Source organism: Lissotriton vulgaris, chromosome 11 (assembly GCF_964263255.1).
Source record: "Lissotriton vulgaris chromosome 11, aLisVul1.2, whole genome shotgun sequence".
NCBI lineage: Eukaryota > Metazoa > Chordata > Amphibia > Caudata > Salamandridae > Lissotriton > Lissotriton vulgaris.
The window spans coordinates 392,481,044-392,497,057 of NC_141699.1; the positions used below are offsets into that span (position 1 = coordinate 392,481,044).

The 16,014-nt window shown below is 47.8% G+C and overlaps 1 protein-coding gene across 1 annotated transcript in view; it reads right to left on the reverse strand.

The window, feature by feature from the left end:
• Window positions 1–15,375, reverse strand: part of LOC147679849 (melanin-concentrating hormone receptor 1-like) — a 329,946-nt gene extending 314,571 nt beyond the window's left edge. The window contains exon 1 of the mRNA XM_086944759.1: window positions 15,303–15,375. The gene's annotated coding sequence lies outside the window, so the exon portion shown is untranslated. The remainder of the gene's footprint in view (window positions 1–15,302) is intronic.
• Between the last annotated feature and the right edge of the window lie 639 nt (window positions 15,376–16,014).

The following is a 16,014-nucleotide window of genomic DNA, read 5'->3' on the forward strand; positions in this document are numbered from 1 at the left end:
AAGGGTAACGTCCATGTTTCCAGACCCCAGTGCAGCTCTCTTCAGCCAGCCAGGAAGACCGAGCCACAGATTCTTTCAACAATGCCATGATGTGACCCTGTAGCAGCCTATCAGCAACAGCCAGGACTAGGAGCCAATCTGGAGTACAGAGCAACGTTCCATCTAACTATTTTCCTCTGTGTGTGGCAAGCCTATGCTTGAGGGCACACTTTTCTTAACTTTGTGCGGAATCAAGAGTAGTGATGGGTCTCTATGTGAGGTATAGTGGTGAGCGACCTACTACACATATGGGGTGTTGGCAGCGAGGGATGGTATACAGTAAAGAGCTAAACATACCATGCCAATATGTCTGTAAAGCAACTGTCAGCAAAAAAAGGAATGTTCTCTGCTGCATCTAATAATGATCCGGTTGCAATAGATGTATTCTTATTTGGGGCAAAATTATTTGTCTGCACTGTGTCCCGATCAGATATTTCCAGATATGCAGAAGTTCTGTACGTAAATTGGGTCATGGTTTGTAGTCGTATGTTCAGTTCCTCCCACTACTAGTTAGTTAATGAAGCATAGTTATTAAATCTTTAACAAACATATTACAGTCATAAATGTGTTCACCAAATGCAAAATTCTTTTGGAGAGTAATTTTGCTGCCATTAATTCCTACAAGGCAACAGAGTGGTGACACGGGGAGCGGCTGTATTATCCACCATTGGGAAGAATCCCAGCCAGTCTGCATCTTTTCCCTCAGCATCCATTGTCGTGAATATTAAAGCACCTCGCAGTGAGAAAGGGAGATAACACTGTGTTGTTCTGCCATCTGTTTCTTAATGAAAACACGTGTTTCCACAAGTCTTAGACTGTGCTCCTGACACTGTAGGCAAGTTTTAGAACATAACTGGAATGCTCACAATACATCATACTCACCTTTTATTACATTAAGCGTGCAGAAACAGGTTTATTTTCTGCAGAGTATAATAGTATATATGTTTTATGCAATCTATTTCACTCTTGGAGCAAGAAATACCATTGTAATAGTAGCATTCTAGAGGAATCATGCAGGGCGCAATCTCAAAATGTTGGTAAATAAAAAAGTTAGCAGTAGCTTTTGAATGTGATTTTTTTAAATTTAGTAGCCAGTGCATTTGTAATGGCATTGGTATTCACTATATATCAAGAAATTTTAAAATGCCAAAATAGAAAATAGTGCCACTTAAACTGCTGCCTAATTTGTCATAAATGCATAATTTGGGAAAATATTTTTACTTTCTTTGACATAAAATTTGAATTTTTCTTGATGCAAAATGTTAAAAAGGCTATCACATTATATGGTCCTCCGCTGCTGCATGATCCCATTGGCCCGGCTTATAAAGTGTCAGGATCGGGATCCGACCCCGGGCTAGAGCACACCTGCTGCTGATCCCCAAGCAGAAGACACACAACTCTGCCTGTGCACCTCAATCACTCACTGCAGCAGAAATTTTTTTTACCTTCTCCTTCTATAATGTGCACAACAAGTGCACCTCATCTGTTCCTTATACCAACAACGACTCTTTGGGTCAGTGACAGGGAACATAAAGTGCTTTGCCATTGCACTTCAAATCCTTCTGTTCTACCACTGGAAATTCACAACTCTGTCATTGCACCTTCTCTCTTCCCAGTTGCTGCAGCATCTCTACAGGTTCACCACTGGGAAAATACAAAGCTCTGCCAATGCACCTCCGTCCTTTAATGTCAAGGGTATAACATGTCCCTGCAAGGTGGGGGTGGTGGCTCACGGACATGAGCTCCTGCTCGCAGTCAGTTTGCAGAATTGGGCCATTTGCGGTCTCAAAAATGCATTTTCTTATGTACTAACTAAAAACTGCGAACCAATAACAAGTTAGCGAATTGCAATTTGGGTTGGCAACCCAATACTGATTCAATATTTGGAAGGGGCATGTTTAGAGCACCCCTTCCACATACTGAAGCGGATTGGTATGTGTTAGATTTTTGCAACTGGATTCCAGTCTCTAAACAATTATTTTAAACCACCTTCTCAACCATTTGCAATCGGGAAGGGTCCCTTCCCCTTTGTAAATACTGACAAAACATTTTTTAAGAGAAGGCACTGGCCCCATGGACCACAGCCCAATCCTAAAAAGTTAAACCTACAAATTTGTTTTTTTATAAACACATTCTTTTTTTCCTTTAAGGAAAACGGGATGTGCTTTTAAATATCTGTTTTATTTAAAAGCAATCACAGACATGGCAGTCTGCTGACCTCAGCAGGCCTCCATCCCTATAATGAGGTGATTTCTAGTGGTTTGCAATTTGCAATCTACTTCATTAATATTCACGCGGTAATTCAAATTGCAACCGTGAAGGAATCGGTAATTTGCAAACCGACTTATTAGTACTTAAATTGGTTTGCAAATTACCACAGATGTTACAAAAATACATGTCGCAAATTGTGACCAATATTTTGAGACCAGTTCTTAGTACTTCTGGCACTAGATTATTTCAGCTGTGCAATGGTGTGACCCTGTAGCAGCCACTCAACACCAGCCATGACCAGAGCCCAGCAAAGAGGGCTGGATTCATCCAGCTCTGGGACTCTAGCACAGACATCAAGCACTAGCCAGGACAAAGGTCCCACAGGGCTTGGCCATCCAGTTTTAGCTAGCACCTTGAAAGCCATGGCAGGACTGGATTATGGCACCAACGTGACCCTCCAGTCACCCAGTGCCAGCCAGGACCCAGAGAGTTGAAGAAATTACTTTTTTTTAATGAACACATTTTTATTAGTTTTGTTTGTACTATATATAACCCCTTCAAACAAATAAAGCAAAAGAAAAGCAGTACTGCCCATCCCCTCCCAATTCCGTCTACATTACACAAGACAAAAAGGTACCACAACCCATCCAGATCATCAAATTATATAGGAAATAGTCTATGCCCATCCTCTGAACACGGGTGTCTCATTTCTCTTCTGATTTTTTGGGCCAGCCTCATGGCAAAAGCCCCAGTCTTATCTATGGCAATCCCCAAATATGATACCAACCTGCCCAAATTTTGTAGTGTTTTACGGTCTGCCTCTAGAGGTTTAAATAGGTTTTTCCTTACTCATGCCTTTGTCAAGATCCCTTTGCCTTTCCTCTATTGAGGGGGTATCTCTCTCCCGCCATTTTCGTGCTATGTTTCTTTGAGTAACTGGTAAACCCAGCCGCAAGAGCGACACTTTATAACTATAATTGTCTAAGTCTCTAAGCCTACATTAATGTATAGGATAGTCACTTTAGGTTCTTCCAGGATTCTTCAGCCCAGTACTGAGCCTAACATAGAGAGCTCTCTTCCAGGAACGGCCTATCGCAGTACACCCCCATATAGATATATAGGGTGCACCAAATTTTGACTTGGAGGGTAGATCTAAGACAGGTCGGTAAAACAACTGCACCCATTTTCATAATTTGTTGCGTGTAAAATAAGCCCAAAGTAGGATTTTCGGATGCATAAGGTGGTATCTGGGTGTCATGGAAGACTCCCCAGGGAATGGAAGGCCTGTCCACACTCTTCATCAGAGAGTGAACCTAAGTCCCTCTCAGTTGTTCTTCTAAATGCCTCAAAGAAGTCTGGCATATTATTTACTAGGGACCTACAAATCTATATAATTTGGTGATTATCTCGTCTTCTAGCAGTAGCTTTGTTTGCAAAGGATTACATCCAGGCAGGTCCTTCAGCCCCACAGTTTATGCAGTGAGGACGTGTCTCAGTTGTCAATAATGATTGAATTGGGTACGATGTAGCGCGAAGTCCTGTTACGACTCTTGAAAGGATTTCATTACTGTGCCTGACATCACATACCCCAGGTGGGAGATGCCAATGGTATCCCACTGTTTGAATCCCCCCGATTCTTCCACCTGCGCCAATCTTGTCCCGACCCACAGCGATGTCCCTCTAGGGAGCTTCTGCCCCGAAAACATTTCCCTTAGTGCACTTTTCCAAAGTTCAGAAACCTTCTTAGTAGCTAAGTGAAGTGCAGGGCCACCATAGGACCCACCTTACAGGATATACAAGGGTGACACCCCCTGCAACACCCACTTGTCAGACGCAAATGCACGATCTCCTTGTGTGTCAAACCATCATTCACTGACAATTAATAAATGGGCTCCTCTGTAATAGGATTTAATATTAGCTTCATGGATCCACCACCATAGGTAGATTGAAGAATCTTTTGAGCGCTATCTGGAGAATTCCACAGAAAACTGAAGAAAAGAATCGACCGTGCCAAAAAAGTAACGTGGAATCTCGAAAGGAAACTTTTACAGCTACTGCAGCAAAGCTACTTCCTTAAATATTGAAGATCTACCCAATAACAATAACATAATGTGTAATTGTAAAGAGCACGTTCACCTGTAGGCATCTTGGTCCGAATAACAGATGTTTATTGTTACCCAACTCAATGGTACTCATATTATCAACCTTAGAAGGATGAACGGCTGAGTGGACACGCTGGTATTAGATCCTGTGACTTTAAGGTCAAACACAGGCCCATACAGTGGACGCTTTAGTCCACTAAGCCACCAGACCCAGCCACCAAAACAATACCGGAAGGCCTTTCCAGAACTTCATGGCTCCCTCTATGTGACCCACGGTTCATTGGATATTTGTATCTCATGCTGTTTTAGTGTTTTGTGTGATGAGGACACCTACATATCTAAGCCATTCCCTACTGATTATTGGTTATCTAGCCAACTCTTAGTTTTGGGGGCAGGACCCCAGTGGGTAAATCACTGTCTTGGACTCATTTAATCTCGTCTGCAGGGTTTATTCTAAAAATGTGCAAAATCCATGTGTTGAACCACTCGGGGTTGGTAAAGAACACCAAATCACAGACGCATAGCGCTATGCTCTCCAACACTCCCGTGACCATATGAACCGAGCAACCTGAGCATATACTCCGATCCATTCCACTAGTGGTCAATCGGAATGACCAGAGAAGGCAAAGGACAACCCTGTCTGGTGTACTTTTCTATCAGGAAGTAGTCTGATGTTTCCCTTCCCACTCCCACCCAAGCAGATAAACCAATGTTTAATAGTTTTACATGCTTAACAAATTTAGGCTCAACATTTAGCCTTTGCAGTAGGGTGAACACATAGCTCCACCTCATTGATTCAGAAGTGACCACAGTATCAACGAGGAGGACAGCTGCCAGTCCATCCAGTCTCTCTGCCAGTGCCAGAGCATTCATTAGGAGTCTTGTATTGTGTTGGGTAGCAGGTTTCTGCATAAAACCAGATTGATCTGAGCTTACAAGGGATAAGATCGCTTGCTTAAGGGGGGTTGTCAAAAGCCTTTGCAAGAAACTAGAAATTCTTCATGAGAAATCAGATTTTTGACCCTCTGGTAAAATCCAAGATGGTGAAAATATGAATTTGAGATATTAGAGCACAGAGCTGGTTGCTTCAGTGAGATCAGTAAATTAGCTCTTGCAGGGTGGTGAGAGTTACCACTGCTTAATCTGGGCCTATGCTTTTAGGTGCCTACTAGGCCGGTGCTTTCAAGTGGTCAGAGTCCGCACCCTTTTTGGGAGGGGAGAACTTATTTTTTCCATCATCACATTGAGCACTGATATGGTGAGTGCAGGTCGGGTCCCTGTGAGTTTAAGGATCATGCCCGATTATGACAGGGAGGAAGGTAGCTGTGCTGGGCAAGGGCTGTGCTGAGCGTTTGTTCTCAGCGCCATGAAACCGCTTGGTGTACATGCGCTTTACAAGCATTTTTAACATAACATAACATAAAAATGCTAGAGTTCAGAGTTCCATGCTGCAAAAGGTCACAATCCAGTACTCAGTGCAGCTGAGAGATGACAGTAAATGTGAAGATGCAGCAAGGAAGTCAGTTTGCTGAGATGAGGTGTTACAGACCAAAGGCAATTTTCCTGACGGGTGTATTGTTGATAGGCCAAAGCATAGATCCTGCAGTCTCTGAAAGTACAAATGGCAGGAGCTCAAGGATTCAAGTTTAAAAGGCAACAGGACATATTTCATGTGCATTCATGTATAGAGGGGAAGGTATATTGTGGAACTAGGGCAGGGTTGTGTCCTGAAAATAAACTGGCGCTTACCATGACCTTAGAGTTTTCACTCACTCATGTCCTGTGCTCCTCACCCCATGTCTTCCTGTCTCTCAACCCGAATCACTGACTCCCGCTACTTCATCCGACTGACTGTTTCTCTCCAAAGGTCTGAGTGCCTCATCTATACATCCTTTCCAAATGTCACACTTTTTCTTACATGAGCGGCCCATTTATGCCTTTCTGGATTTCTGTCTGGAACACGGCCAGCTAATAGGCTTTCTAGACCTCCTGGCACCAAGGACGTTGTCAATGTGCCAACTTGACATAGAAAGCCAGATAAGCTGAAAACCCCACCCCAAATTCCCTGTGCATTACTTGAATGAGATGTGTTTTTGGTAATGATCGTGTGAGATATCACAGGTATTATTAGTGGAACTCGAACCCTCTTTCTTCATGGAAAGTCACACTGCAAGAACACTAGGAAAACAGGAATATATTTTCTATATTTATTTAAAATCAAAGCACTATCCTAGCGCAGGCAATGTCAATCGTAACTATTATAAAAACAAGAAAAATAGTGGCAACAATACCTATCAGTAGGGTGAACAATAAAAATATTGTAACGTGGTTTTATCATAAGGTTTATTAACAACACTGATATTTGCCACTTCACCTTACTTTCATCTAACTAAGCCAAACTTAGCACCAAAAGCAGCCTACCTCAGATTTCAGAGACCCGCATACCTCTTCTGAACAACAGAACCAATGTTCAGCAAAGTAACAGCCTCTGTTATTCTTTACTGTGAGGCAGGCCCGGACTGGCCGTTGCGGGCACCGGGCAATCCCCCGGTGCGCTGCAAGGGTGGGGGCCGGTTTTAGGCCCCTGGGGGCCGTTTTTGTTACAGGGCCGTTTATGCAGCATAGCTGCAAAATCGGCCCTGTAGCAAAATCAGCCAAAAAATGGCCCCGGCAAAGAGCTCGGTGGCACCCCCAAGCTCCCCCCAAGGGGCTGGCCGAGCACTTTGCAGGGGCCGGTTTGGGTTCCCAGTCCGGTCCTGACTGTGAGTGAGGGCTAGATGTGCCTGCCAGTAGCCTTCAATGAAGAAAGGTGATTGCGGCTCTGAATCGCCCCACTGTCTTGAGTTTCTGGTACAAAGTTCCTCTCTACCCTATCACACTATGTTCTTAGTTTATCTATACTACTATAATAAAGCAAGAACTTTCAGGCTTTGAGGCGGGTAAACTCGGGAACCACAGCCCCAATCTACACACCCGATACACCATTGAAATCGTCAGGGTGTGTAGATGGTTATAGGCTATATACATTTTAAAAATAAACGTTATTTAAAAAGTTATATTAAAAAACAAAGTAGTCCCTCCAAAGTAGCGCTGGCCACGATGTGCGTCCTGACATCAGGAGGAGCGGCGTACAGCGCGGGGAGGAGCAGTGACGATCTGCGCGGGGAGCAGCGGACATGAGCGGCGATCGGAGGGCAGGCAGTGAGGAGCGGCGGCGGGGAGGAGCACTGAGCGGCGGATGAGGTAAGGTGAAAGCGGAGGCAGAGAGGAGCGGTGAGCGAGCCACAGGAAAAATCAACATGTGCAGGTAAGTGGAGCGGGTAGCAAACAGCCCATTACAGGAGGAAAAAGCGGCGGCGGGGACATGGGCAGTGAGGAGCGTGCAGGTTAAGAAACGTGTGCATAGCGCCAGTGGCCGCGGAAAAAGAAACATGGAGCGGGTAGCGAACAGCCCATTACAGGAGGAAAAAGCGGCGGCGGGGACGTGGGCAGTGAGGAGCGTGCAGGTAAAGAAACGTGTGCAGGGCGCAGGCGGACGCGGAAAAAGAAACGTGGAGCGGGTGGCAAACAGCCCATTACAGGAGGAAAAAGTCACAGAAACGTCTGCAGGTGACAAAAAGTGACGTGGGCAGTGAGGAGCGTGCAGGTTAACAAACGTGTGCAGGTTACAAAAGGCTCCAAAAGTAACCATACAGCCATAATACTGCACTACGTCAGGGCGGGCGGGGGCCCTAAGCCATGAATTCTCCCGGACAAGGTCGGGACGGGCTGCTAGTAATATATAATGTATCTGAACATATTTGAACATTTTTAGAATAAATAATTAGCAGAAAGGCTCTGGTACCCTTTCACTCAGGGCTGTCGTAACAACATTATAGTCCCCTGGGCAAAGTAGTGCACTGGGCCCTGCCTACACAACCTCTCACAGGAATAAAAATGTTGAACGGATAATTAGTGTTAAATTCTGCTCTGCATGGGGCCCCTTTGCTCTTGAGGCCCGGCGGGCAACTGCCGAACGTGCCCATGCGTTAAGACAGCACTGCTTTCACTTACAATTTGTGAAACCTTGCCTACTGTTTAAAAATAATGAACAAGAAGTGAAGTTATCAGCTTCTATCAAACCCTGTTCATTGTTTAAAAACAATCACTGCAAAGGAGAATTCAATCCATGCAGAAAAGATGAATATATTCAAGCAGACTTAATTATCACGTTGCAATGAACAACGACATGAATAAATGTCCATTTAATTTTGACACTCATTCCTAAATAAACAACATATATTATTGAAGGAGTGAATACCTAGAAGGGAAAATTGCAATGATGATGACACCAGTGTTCTCCTCCCAGCTTGCTCTGTTCCTTACTTAGCTAGCCCTGGGTCTCTAGAAGTAACAGTGCCTTATCTCCCTCTGCATCCGCATATGTTCACACCCATCACCTCATATCAGGGAGCTCACCGGTGCACACTCCACTAGTACCAGGGCATGTCTCACCATCATAACTATACTACCTCTTTAACCCACCTTGGCCGTCTCTGAATCCTACACTCTGCCTCCTTCACCGCACGTAGTAGGCCACACCCCCTCCTTGGTCTAGCCCCCATCGCTTGCTGTCAGTCAACCACATGGTCTAGCCCCACACAAGGAATCACACAGCATCATACTTCCAGGCTGCCCTGGGTCCCTCCCTTGCTCAAACACCTGTCTAATCTCCAACTAGGAAATCAGTCTCACCACATTTGTGACTCTCAATCCAGATAAAACACAGTTCTCCATTTTGCAATCCTTATAGTTGGGGCGAGTTTTAAGGCACACTGCAAAGGATTAGGTAAATGAGTGTGCTGCACTTCCTTTATCTATATTACATGCATAAAGTCAATTATAATTAAGGCTCCCTGTTTTCCGTTTTTACAGATAAATACAGACAGAAAACAACGTGTTTTCTGTCTGCAATTATTTCTAAAAGTGGATAAATACAGAAAATTGTGCTCCTTTTAGGTGACTCTCTGTGCAGGATGAAATGTATTTATATAACAGCATTTCTCAACATACATTTATGGTCTAATGCTAGTATTTACCAGTGGATGTATTGCTATGTAATATTTGACAGCTTAACCCCTTCGCTGAGGCGGCTATTCCGCTGCAGCGCTAAGGGGAAGGCGGGGCCGTGCGGCGGTCCCGTGCTCATGACGGAACCTCTCCGTCACGGCCCGCGGGTGAGCTGTGCTTGTGACGGAACGGTTCCGTCACGGCCCCGCCCGCTCTTCAGAACGTCCAGCGCAGGCACCGAATCCGCGCCGCGCAGGCGCGGCGAGCGGGCCGTGACGGAACCGTTCCGTCACCAGCACAGCCCACCCGAGGCTCATGACGGAACGGTTCCGTCACGAGCATGGGAGGGGTTAAATAGCAAAAACACGACAGACATCAACGTATGAGTGCGCGTCTATCAGTTAAATAAATATGGAAATGTGCAGTTTTTCAACTTCATTTATACACAAAACGCAAAATAAATATGGATAAATACAGATAAAATGGGCAAAAAATAAATATGGATAAATACAGATGGAAATGTTAAAAAAATAAATACCATAAAACCGGGAACCCTAATTATAACCAACGGCTATATATATGTAGCAATGATTCCTCATTCCATTCACTTCATTTTTATTCTGCTGCAAAACTGTGGTTTGTGATGAGAAGTGAAAGAAAATGTGTGTGTTCCTTCCTCCACAATTAATCCTGAAAGTGTTTTCTCGCATTATTTTAAGGGACAGTGTCACACCACAGTCCTTCCCTCTGGGCTTCCTATCCCCTTGGTTACTGTCTGACAGTCCTAATTTGTCTCCACACGGGGTCCTGTTTTGTGACTGGACTCCAAGCCATGCTGGGATGATTGGTGTTTTTTTGTGAGCCCTTCTGTGCGTGCGTGTAAGTGACAACGATTATGTTACATGGCAGGAGTGTGTGATGTTGCTTGTTGAATGAGACTCTCTTTGCCTTTGATTACCTGGCCAGACACACTGTAAGGCGATGAAGGGTCTGACGTTACCTGTGGCTTCACCTGATTGCATCACTAGTGTGGTGTTTAGCACGCCAGGTCCCCATCACCCTACAATGACTTTAATGATATGTATAGAGCCAATCTGTATATTTCAAGAAGAGAAAATATATCATATTATATATGTGCAAGGGCAACAACACTTCACAGATTGTAGAAATGTCTCTATCAGCATGCACACCAAGAAATATTGATCTCATTAAATGTTCGCCTCGTAGCCCCGCCCCCAATCCTACAGCTTAATTTGGTGAGTACATGCATGATGCGCTTGTTTTACCCCATGTAAAGCCCTCGGAATACGCAAACATCTCTTTGCAAACGTGTGGTGCTCCTGGGATAGGGAGCAGCGTCGCTCTCCTTAGATTTGGGGTTCTCCGGAGACATATATCGGTGTTCGAGTGACAGAAAGCAGATTTCCTCTATCTTAGTCTTGGGGAACCTCTGAGCAAGAAAGTGGGTTCATCGTTCTCCAGCATCACTCTCTCTGGTATAGAATTTTCTGATGTTACAATGCATACATTTACAACGCATTTCTATACAACACAGTTTTTACATCGCAATATCCTTTACAATGCATACACTTACATTGCAAACAAACTACACTTACAACGCATTCCATTACATCGCATTATACCTTTACAACGCATACCATTACAACTCATAACATTACATTGCATTTAAGATAAGTGATGGATAGTGGAGGGGTAAAAATTACTATTCTAACTCCAGGGGGTGCAGCAGTAGGGTAAGTGTTGGATAGTGAAGGGGTAAAAATAACTATTCTAACTCCATGGGGTGCAACAGTAGGGTAAGTGTTGGATAGTGTAGGGGTAAAAATTACTATTCTAACTCCAGGGGGTGCAGCAGTAGGGTAAGTGTTGGATAGTGAAGGGGTAAAAATAACTATTCTAACTCCATAGGGTGCAACAGTAGGGTAAGTGTTGGATAGTGTAGGGGTAAAAATTACTATTCTAACTCCAGGGGGTGCAGCAGTAGGGTAAGTGTTGGATAGTGAAGGGGTAAAAATAACTATTTTAACTCCATGGGGTGCAACAGTAAGTGTTGGATAGTGTAGGGGTAAAAATTACTATTCTAAGTAGGGTAAGTGTTGGATAGTGTAGGGATACTATACGTTGTAATGGTATGCGTTGTAATGACATACGATGTAATGTCTGCGTTGTAGTGACATGCGATGTAGTGTCATGCGTTGTAGTGACATGCAATGTAATGGATGCGTTGTAATGACATGCGATGTAATGTCTGCGTTGTAGTGACATGCGATGTAGTGGCATGCGTTGTAGTGACATGCAATGTAATGTCTGCGTTGTAGTGACATGCGATGTAGTGTCATGCGTTGTAGTGACATGCAATGCAATGGATGCGTTGTAGTGACATGCGTTGTAAAGGATGTTGCGATGTAATGACTGCGTTGTAAATGTATTGCGATGTAATGGCTGCGTTGTAAAGGTTGTTTCCCCTGTCATGGGAAGTACTCTCCTCTCACCGGGGTGCGCCCTCCATGTATTTGGAAGCAAAAGCAATCCATCCTTTCTCTCGGGTTCAGCGCTCCTGCTGGGGTGCGGTTCAGCTCTGCCTTCTTATTACACCCTTCCATGGCCTGTCCCTCCCTTTGCATAAGCCATGCACATCTCACCTCGTTCGATTGCACTCTACATGTTTCTGCTGTGTTCCTGCCCCTCTGCATTCTACCCTACTCCTCTACGCCTACGTCATTGCGTCCTAATCCGTTCCACTGCACCCTGCCCTGCTTCTCCCTATACCATGGCCATTAAACCCCTACCCCTGTATATTGCACACTGCGGTGCCCTGCTCCCCATCACGCCTGTCATTTACACTCATCACAGCCACCCGTCTGCCCCCACGTGCCCCCTTACAGCTACTGAACCATAATGACTAGCCCTGATCTTAGAACCCAACCTAATCAGCCCTATCTGACTTCTTGCACAAGTTGAGCCACCCACCGCCGTCTGACTGCCGCCACCCTGTCACTCGTTCCACCCCGCGTTGGCTCGCGCCGCACGCCTCAGCCGCACTCTGTAAGGACTTATTCCACACTGTGGCGCTCTACCCACCCTGCTCCTCGACTGCACTTTGCTTATCTCTTGGGGAGGGGGCGCTTGGATTCCTGAAGTAACGACCAGAAAATACAATAAAGTTGTATGTAAGATGCTTCTTTATTGGCAACCTCGAACATGGCCCAGCCATGGCGAAATCACCAGCTCCAGCACACCTGACCCTAACGTTCTACTCCTGCACATATATACATAGGACACTGTAGCTCTGGTTCTCAATTCTACACGACTGGAATGATTCTACAATCTACACATACCACACTATACTCATTACTACAGAACCCTCTCATATAAGGGGGGGGGGGGGCTCTTTCAGTAGGAGTCTGGAGAGGGCGCGGGCAGCCCCCGTGGCTGCGTCACAGGAGCCGGTGGGGTCGGCTCGGAGTGGGAGCAGTGAGGGGTTGTGTTTTTTGTAGGACAGGGGTGTTGCTTGGGGGATGGGCGAGAGTGACACTGGTAGGGTGAAGCGGCCTAGTGCCGATGCTGGCCCCTGTGTAGTGTGGGTGAGGCCGGGGCTTGTTAGGCGGGTGCTTCGAGCCCTACCCCCCACAGAGAGGGATGCCCCCCTTGTTGTGTGGAGATCCCCTGTGGTTACAGTGGATGCCCCTGCACGAAAACGAGGGTCCTGTGTTAGAGAGGTTCCTTGTGGGGGTAAGGGGCAGTAGGTGCGGGGGTGGGTAAGCTCCAAGGGGGATGCGGGGGGGGGGGGGGGCTCAGCGCAATACTCTTTCTCGAGAGCTCCTGATTGACTCAGGAGGGGCCCCTGAACTTACCTTGCAGGGGGGTCCCCTCCAGTTTCGTTACGCGAGTGGGAGAGAGGCTCCTTTGAGGGGGTGGAGGCTCCTTTTGGCAGGGAGGGGGTCCTGTCTTGGCTGATCTTGTAGGGGCAATGGGGGACTCCCGCTGGGCTGCTCCTGTAGAGGAGGCAAGGTACTCCTGGCAAGCTGCTCCTGTGGTGGCAATAGGGTATTCCCGTTGGATGGCTCCTGTAGGGATCACAAGGAACCCCGGCTGGGCTGCTCCTATAGGGATACCAGGTATTCCCCCGGTGCGGCCCCTGTTGGAGTAGCGAGGATCTTCCGCTGGGCTGCTCCTGTAGGGGTAGCAAAGTACTCACACTGGGCCACCTCTGTAAGGTTGCGAGGAACTCCTGCTGGGTTGCACCTGTATGGATAGGTTTTCCTCTTGGGCTGCTCCTGTAGGGCTAGCAAGGTACTCCCACTGGGCTGCTCCTGTAGGGCTAGCAAGGTACTCCAGATGGGCTGCTCCTGTGGGAGTAGCTAGGTATTCCCACAGGGCTGCTAATGTAGTGGTAGCGAGGTACTCCTGCTGGGCTGCTTCTGTAGGGGTAGCGAGGTACTCTCGCTGAGGGGCTCCTGTAGGAATACCAAAGTACTCCGTCTGGGCTGCGTTTCTCCCGCTGGGCTGCTCGTGTAGGGGTAGCGATGTACTCCTGTCGGTTTGAACTTGTAGGGGTAACTAGGTAATCCTCTTGGGCTGCTCCTGTAGCGGTATCTAGATACTCCCGCTGGGCTGCTTCTGTAGGGGTAGTGATGTGCTCCCCATTGGCCTGCTCCTGTAAGCGTAGCTAGGTATTCCCAAGGGGCTGCTAATGTAGTGGTAGCAAGGTATTCCCGCTGGGCGGCTCCTGTAGCAATATTAAAGTACTCCTTCTGGGCTGTTCCTGTAAGGAGTAGCGAGGTTCTCCCGCTGCAGGGGAAGCGAAGTACTCCCACTGGCCCGCTTCTGTAGGGGTAGCTAGGCACTCCCGTCGGGCCGCTTCTGTAGGGGTAGCTAGGCACTCCCGTCGGGCCGCTTCTGTAGGGGTAGCTAGGCACTCCCGTCGGGCTGCTTCTGTAGGGGTAGTGAGAGGTGTAGCTGCCCGAGTTAGGGGTGTGCTTGTTGGGCGTGCTATCACTGGGGTAGTATCGTTTGTACGCAGAGCACCTTCTGGGACATTTGGGTGGCATTTCCCCATGGAGGGGGGGGGGGGCAGATTGAGGGATGAATCTGCCAGGTGGTCGTCTGTTCCTCCGAGTGGGATGCTTCCGTCAGCTGCAGGGGGGTACTGGCAGCCGCTGGTGAGGCTGCATCTCGGGTGTGGTGCTGGCACCTGTTGCGGGGTATTCTGCTAGGGCGGGGTACACGGTGCTGGCTTCTGCTACAGGTTTCATACTACGGCGGGGTGCAGGTTATTGCTGGGGGTCTTGTGTCTATTGTCACCTGTGAGTGAGGTACTGCTACGTGCTTGAGGTCTCCTACTGCGCTGTGTGGCTGCTGCTTGTTGAGGGTCACAGGGCGGAGTGGGGAGCCGCTGCGCGCCGGGCATCTATGGCTGGGATCAGAGCGCGGGTGTGTGTGTCTTCTGGGATGCTGCTGGGGTGGGTGCTGTCAGCTGCTGGGAGTCTGCAGCAGGGATGGGTGCCGGATCTCCCGCTGTGCTGCTGCTGCTGCTTGCTGAGGGTCACAGGGCGCGCCGCGCCGGGCATCTATCGCTGGGATCAGAGCGCGGGTGTCTTTTGGGATGCTGCTGGGGTGGGTGTTGTCAGCTGCTGGGAGTCTGCAGCAGGGATGGGTGCCTGGTCTCCCGCTGTGCTGCTTCAGATGGATTCCATTGGTGTCTCCCGAAGAGGCATCCCCCTGGCACCTGTTGGGGGTTCGGTGGGAGGGCGACTTAGAGGGTTAAGGGGGGTCTCGTGACTCCCGGCGGGCACCTCTGCGGGGATAGACGGGTCCCCCAGTGCTGGCGGGGGCAGTGTGGGGGGTTCGCTCCCGTCCCTGTGAGGGGTCTGTCTGTACCTGTTGCTTCCGCGGCTCCTCTGCAGACGCGGCCGCCCCGGCGTCCGTCTGTCCTCAGCCGCTTCCCTCAGCCCCTCTCTCCCGGCGAGGCAGAGGAGCAGGGGCTGCTGGGCTCACAGCCGAAGCCTCCGGCTCATAATCACTGTGGCGAGGGAGGGGGCAGGCGAGAAGACGGGAGGGCGAGAGGGGAGAGGACGGCGGAGAGAGGGAGAGGAGAAGAGAAGGAAAGAGAGAGAGGAGACTGAGGAGGGGCGAAAGAGATGAGAGAAGGAACAGAGGGATGAGGAGAAATGCAAACTAGAAGAGAAGAGGGGAAGAACCAGAATGAGGGAAGGGAAGAGGGAAAAGGAGGGAAGTGGAGTGAGAGGGAGATATGGAAGGGTGAGGGATATAAGGAGGAAAAGAAGAATTGTGAGGAAAAGTAAGAGGGAAAGGGGGAGAAAGAAAGAGAAGCGGGTGAAGAAATACAAAATGCGACCAGAGTAGAGAAGGGCAAATGAAGGAGAGAAGAAAGACGAAAATGGACTGAGAGAGATGGAAGGAAAGGGTCAGCGAGGGAAGGAAAACGGATCAGTGAAAGGAGGAGAGTGAAGGGGTGAGAAGGACGTGAAACGCGAAGAGGGACGCGGTGACGGGTAGATAAGAGGGGAATAGAAAACATCAGGAAGGAGGCATTAAAAAGGGCTTAATCAAACCGACATTTATGAGCGCG